At 45.5% G+C, this 6,595-nt stretch overlaps 1 protein-coding gene across 1 annotated transcript in view; it reads right to left on the reverse strand.

Moving 5' to 3' along the window:
* DAO (D-amino acid oxidase) overlaps positions 1–1,546 on the reverse strand; it is a 67,333-nt gene extending 65,787 nt beyond the window's left edge. The window contains exon 1 of the mRNA XM_040351886.1: positions 1,470–1,546. The gene's annotated coding sequence lies outside the window, so the exon portion shown is untranslated. The remainder of the gene's footprint in view (positions 1–1,469) is intronic.
* Between the last annotated feature and the right edge of the window lie 5,049 nt (positions 1,547–6,595).

Here is a 6,595-nt window from a genome sequence, read left to right on the forward strand (position 1 = left end):
TCTTGTCTACATACTATGATGACTCCCTATGGACATGTTTTACCATAGATCATCTAAGATCGCTTGTTCCGCACTGGTAAGGCCCGTACACACGATTGGATAATCCGACGGGAAATGTGTGATGACTGGCTGTTGTCGGAAAATCCTACCATTTGTGTGCTCCATCGGACAATTGTTGTCGGATTTTCCGCGGACAACTGTGGGATAGCATGCTTTAAAATTGTCCGCCAACAAATGTGTGTTGCCGATTACAAGTTCGTCGGACAAAACTCTAAAGTACAAACACGCATGCTCGGAAGCAATGCTCACCACAACATTGGCAGGAGTTGCCCAAAGGGTGTAGATATATTCGCCAGCACACCGAGGATCATTTAGAAAAACGTCCAAAAATGTTTTAATGCATAGAAACGATCACAAAAAAGCAACGTTTCGAAGTCGCACAGGACCTCTTCGTCAGGCAAGTGAATTTTTTGCACGTTTTTATAAATGATCCTCGGTGTGCTGGCGAATATATCTACATGATTGCTTTTCCAGTTCCCAGCTGGTGATCGCTTCAGCACCCTCTTCTCTTATTGGTCGTTCTCCAGGAAGGTGTGCAATTGGAATATTTTTGAGACAGTTGCCCAAAGGGTGGCGCTCAAGAGCTGAAAAAATACATAGTTTTGGACAAAAGTCCTACGCTTTGTCCGCAGAAAATCCAATCGTGTGTACAAGGCTGGGGCGCCTCGAGGACTGGAGTTGAGAAACACTGGTGTAGAGGACACACTCTGATCAGCCCTGTTTCACACTATGAACTACAAGTGAATCGCACAGGAATCACACCACATTCCTGTTTAATTTACATGCAATTCAGTGCAATGCGATTTTCAGCCCATTCATTTTGAATGGGCTCAAATCCCGCCGCATCACACCAAAGACGTGCACGCAGCAATTTTGGAACTGCACTGCCACCGGATCACAGGGTACTTTTGTACCATGCAATCCAGCCTGATCCAGTGCCAGCAAACGTACTGGCTTTGCGACCTGCGTTTGGGCGGTCGTTTAGATTGCACTGACACCCGCAGCAGATCATAAGGGCAGTGCGATGTGAATGCGTAGCGGGAAATGCGCATGGATTACACCTCATTAGTGTGAATCTAGGCTTACTGATGTCATTAGTTTGGTAAACAGTCGAATGGTCATTGACTTATTTCCCAAATGTGTAACAGAAAATCTAGGCTTGCTTATTGAAAATTGATGATTTACACAATTTCTACGGATTCCATTTAAATATGGTTAAGACAGACAGGACACTCACAGCTAAAGAATAAAAATAAAAAAGAGTCACAACCTCATTAAGCTATAGCTTCAGAGATCACCAAACCTACAATTTTTTTTCTAAGACACCAATAGTGACATGATCTACAGCAACATCTCACCCCGATAAAACTATCTCCTAACCAGAGTTTTAGGGACAAGAAAGAACTCACCTGGAAGTTAGGAGAACACCGGAGAAGGTTGTCTGTAAGTGGCTCTGTGCTCTATATATACACACACAACTAATTAAAACTACCAAAGGTTAAACTATAAAAATGGGCAAAGGTTCTTCTAGTCACATGTCATGATCTGTTACTTATAAGAGTGGCACAGAGGGAAATGAAAATCAGCAACTGTATCACTAAGCCACTAGATGGCAAGATGTTTTCTATTTAACCACTTAACCCCCGGACCATATTGCCACCCAAAGACAAGAGCACTTCGGCACTGCGTCGCTTTAACTGACAATTGCGCGGTCGTGCGACGTGACTCCCAAACAAAATTGGTGTCCTTTTTTCCCCACAAATAGAGATTTATTTTGCTGGTATTTGATCACCTCTGCGGTTTTTAGTTTTTGCGCTATAAACAAAAATAGAGCGACAATTTTGAAAAAAATAAAAAAATTGTACTTTTTGCTATAATAAATATCCCCCAAAAATATATAAAAAAACATTTTTTTTCCTCAGTTTAGGCTGATACGTATTCTTCTACATATTTTTCGTAGAAAAAAATCGCAATAAGCATTTATTGATTGGTTTACGCAAAAGTTATAGCGTTTACAAAATAGGGGGTATTTTTATGGCATTTTTATTAATATTTTCTTTTTACTAGTAATGGCGGTGATCAGCGTTTTTTTTCGGTACTGCGACATTATGGCGGACACTTCGGACACATTTTTGGGACCATTGGTATTTTTATAGCGATCAGTGCTATAAAAATGCATTAGATTACTATAAAAATGCCACTGGCAGTGAAGGGGTTAACACTAGGGGGCGGGGAAGGGGTTAAGTATGTTCCCTGGGTGTGTTCTAACTGTAGGGGGGGTGGCCTCACTAGGGGAAATGACTGATCTTCTGTTCATACATTGTATGAACAGACGGTCAGGCATTCCTCCCCTGACAGGACCGGGAGCTGTGTGTTTACACACACAGCTCCCGGTCCCCGCTCTGTAACGAGCAATCGCGTGTGCCCGGCGGCGATCGTGCCCGCCGGGCACGCGCACGGGAGTCGGGGGCGAGCGAGAGCCAACGTTATACTACGGGCTCTCGCGCAGGGGAGCCGACTTGCCGCCGTAAAAGGACGGTGGGCGGTCGGCAAGTAGTTAATCTTTTAGGTGATGACCCTTAAGTCTCGTACACACGATTTTCTTTGTTCCGTGGATTTTGGTCCAAAGGGCGTTGGCCGTAAACTGATTCTGCATACACACGGCACAACATTTTCAGCCAACATTCACCAATGGGCAACTTCTGCTATTGTTGGCTGATGTTTAACCTCCCTGGCGGTATGATTCTTTCAGATTTTAGGTGCTGAAAGCGGTACAATTGTTTTGCATGGAAATTTGGCTTTTAGATTGTAGGCCTGTAATTCTCAGGCCTCGTACACACCAGCGGACAGTCCGATGAAAAAGGTCCGCCGGACCGTTTTCATCGGACATGTCCGCTGGGAGATTTCGGTCTGATGGTTGTACACACCATCAAACCGAAATCCGCGCGGACAGACACGCGACGCTGGAAGGTCAATGCTTCCACGCATGAATCGAATCACTTCGACACATGCGAGGGATGGCGGCCGATCGGACATGTCCGGTGAGTCTGTATAGACGACCGAACATGTCCGACGGACAGGCTTCCAGCGGACATGTTTCTTAGCATGCTAAGAAACATTTGTCCGCTGCAAAACGGTCGGCTGGACAAATGTCCGCTGGAAACCTGTCCGGTCGGCCGTACACACGACCGAACATGTCTGCTGAAACTGGTCCGCGGACCAGTTTCAGCAGACATGTTTGGTCGTGTGTACAAGGCCTCAGAAATAACTCACTTAAAGCGGGGGTTCACCCGAAAAAAAAAATGTAACATTAGATTTAGGCTAATTAAGGGGAGCAGAAACGGGTATTTTTTTTTTAAATCAATGCCGTACTTACCGTTTTAGAGATCGATGTTCTCCCGCCGCTTCCGGGTATGATCTTCGGGACTGGGCGTTTCTATTTGATTGACAGCCTTCCGACGGTCGCATACAGTGCGTCACCAGTTGCCGAAAGAAGCCGAACGTCGGTGCGGCTCTATACGGCGCCTGCGCACCGACGTTCGGCTACTTTCGGAAACTCGACGCGCTGTATGCGACCGTCGGAAGGCTGTCAATTAAATAGGAATGCCTAGTCCCGCAGCCCATACCCGGAAGCGACGAGAGAACATCTAACTCTAAAACGGTAAGTACGGCATTGATTTTAAAAAAAATACCCGTTTCTGCTCCCCTTAATTAGCCTAAATCTAATGTTAAAAATAGATTTTTCGGGTGAACTCCCGCTTTAAATCTGTCCAAACAAGAGTCTAGTAGACATCCCGGGTATGATAAAGTTTGAAACACAAAATCATAAATTACAATATAATAAATAACTATAAATAATTATAACAAATAATAATATAATAATAATAATAATAATAAAAATTATTACTTTCAGTGTTTGATGACGAATTTCCCCACAAATCGCTATCGCTCTGCAAATGATTCTAATTTATTATCGCTGTTTTCTAGCTGGTCTAAAACCACTTTTGACATACAGGGACACTTTTTGGTTGCTATGGACAATCTACAGTTTCCAGGCAGAAAGAACAGTCTTTATTATATAATAATATATATTATATATTACAAGTGCATGCAGGTCACTGGGCAGACCACTAGGGACAAAGGGGGTGTGTATTTATTTTATACAGTATACTGTATGTGTATTGTGTTTTGTTTTTTATTTGGCGCCGATCTCTGCCCCCGTGATTCGTAACGTCGCAGGGAACGGAGCTCGGCGGCACATGGGCACTGTGTGAATCGAGGAGACAGCTCGATTACACAGCGAGGAGACATCGCAGGATCCAGGGGACAAAGTAAGTAAACTCTGCCTGGATACCGCTTTCTTCTCCCCCTCCCCCCTTCCCTCTCCTTGACCCCTCCTGCCCACCCCTCATCCCGCCCCTTTCCTTCCCACCCTCCCCTCTTTTCCCCTCCCCCTCTTTCCTTCCTTTTTTTCCCCCCCTTATCCTACTCATCCTTCTTTCCTTATGCTCCTCCCCTTTTTTGCCCCTCTCCCTCCCATCCCTCCTTCTCTCTCCCCCCTTCTTTCTTCCCCCTCTCTCCCCCCCAATTTTTCCCCCCTCCCCCTCTTCCCCTTTCTCCTCCCCCCTTTCCCCTTGGCCCCCCTCTCCCCCCCTTTTCACCCTTCACCCTCCCCCTTTTCCTTCCCTTTCATCCCTCCCTTCCCATCCACTGCCTTCCCTCCCCCCCTCCCCGTCACCCCACTCCTTCATCCCTATCCCCTTCCCTTTCTTCCCTTGCCCTCACCCTCCCTCCCTCCCTCCTCCCCCCTTCTTCCTCTTCCCCCCTCCTCTTTTTCCTTCCCTCCACCCTCTCTCTCCCCACCACGCCTTATTCCATCACTTGGTGGCCTTGTCCCTAGTCTAACCATTAACCTAACATGATTACTAAAAGTACTTCTTTACCTCACTAGAGCCCGTTTTAATATCCCCCTTGTGCGCCACGGGGGGACCTTCAAGCCCACAACCCAATCATTGGACCAGCTTAGGTGAGCATTTTTGACTCCCCTAGACATTGTACTGCTTTCGTTATCTTTATGTATTATATTTTTCTAATATGCTTGTTCTCTATTGTATATTTTGTATGTATTTCATAGACCCTCCTGAAGAAGCGGTAACACTGCGAAACCGGTCGAGGTTGCTGGCTGGCTCCACCTATTAGACCTATACGGTTTTGTTTTATACATTACGTGATCTGATCTGTGGGGCATGTCCCTAATGTTTTTATATGTATACTGTTTTATGTGAATAAATAATTTTTACATTATCCTTATGGTTTCCTATCAGTGCCTCGAAAGTCCCAATCAATACCCCCTGACCTGTGATTTTTTATGCCAATTGGCCCCAAGCAGCCTCTTGTCTTTATTCACGTGGTCTCATCCTCTTAATCAAACAAACGGGATGATGGCACATTGATATATTATATAGCAATTCTAATTGAGGCTATACTCTCCCTTTTTGACTTCTCTCTATCTCTCTCTGTGCCTTCCTTCTCATGGCTTTAGTTTTGCCAATGATCGGCATCAACTGATGTGAAATTATTCTGTTTGCTACATTGTAAAAACATCTTACACCACCCCCTTTCTTATGCCCTGTAAAGAATGGAATGCAGTGGCAACTGGTGGTACATTTTTTTGGGGGTGGGGGCAAACAATGCACCCACGGCCATCCCCCTCCTTCCCGGTCGGTCACCAGCACCGCACTTACTCCATCTAGGTCGTGGACAGCACTTCCTTCGGGCGGCGGGCGGCGGCTTCCCCTGCATCTCCTCCTTGGCATCACGGCAGCTTCCATGGTGCGTCTCCTCCTAGGCATACCACCCAACTTTTTGAGATGGGAATGAGGGACACCGATCAGCAAAAGCATGCAGGCACAGGACACACCCCTCATGTCACGCCCCCTTAAAGGAGAATTGTACAAAAAAACAAGATTAGTTAAATCCACAAGTGCTTTTTTTACCACTACTTATGTTTTATATTGGCCTTTGGTATTTACAAATGCAGCAATTTAGAGATCAGATTAAGCCCAGGTTCACACTGGGTACGATTTGAGATGCAATTTCATATGTCAAATCGCATTTCAAATTAAAAAATTTGCCGGCAACTGTCGGCAATGACACCGTCCTAATCGGTGCGACGCCGTATCTGGGGGGGGGGGGGGGGATTTAGCAGCTCTGAGTGATGTCTGACTGGGGGTGGTGTAATCTGGGGAGGAGTTGGGGGCTGAGAAGTGGCCAGATAGTAATGTCTATAATTAAAAAAAAGCTGTTGTGGTCATCTACTAAAATATACAATACTACTCAACGAAAACAATCTGTTAAAAGATGCCAGCCCCCAGCACTCTGTATGTACAGATGATGTGAAGGTAATTGATGGCCATTCATATAACCCTGTGTTATCCAGGCTCTGAGTCTGGACAATCAGAGGTGTACACCCATCACATACACAAAGGGTTAAGTGAATGGTGATAAATGAACTTCACACAATCTGGACAGAGGA

Source organism: Rana temporaria, chromosome 1 (assembly GCF_905171775.1).
Source record: "Rana temporaria chromosome 1, aRanTem1.1, whole genome shotgun sequence".
NCBI lineage: Eukaryota > Metazoa > Chordata > Amphibia > Anura > Ranidae > Rana > Rana temporaria.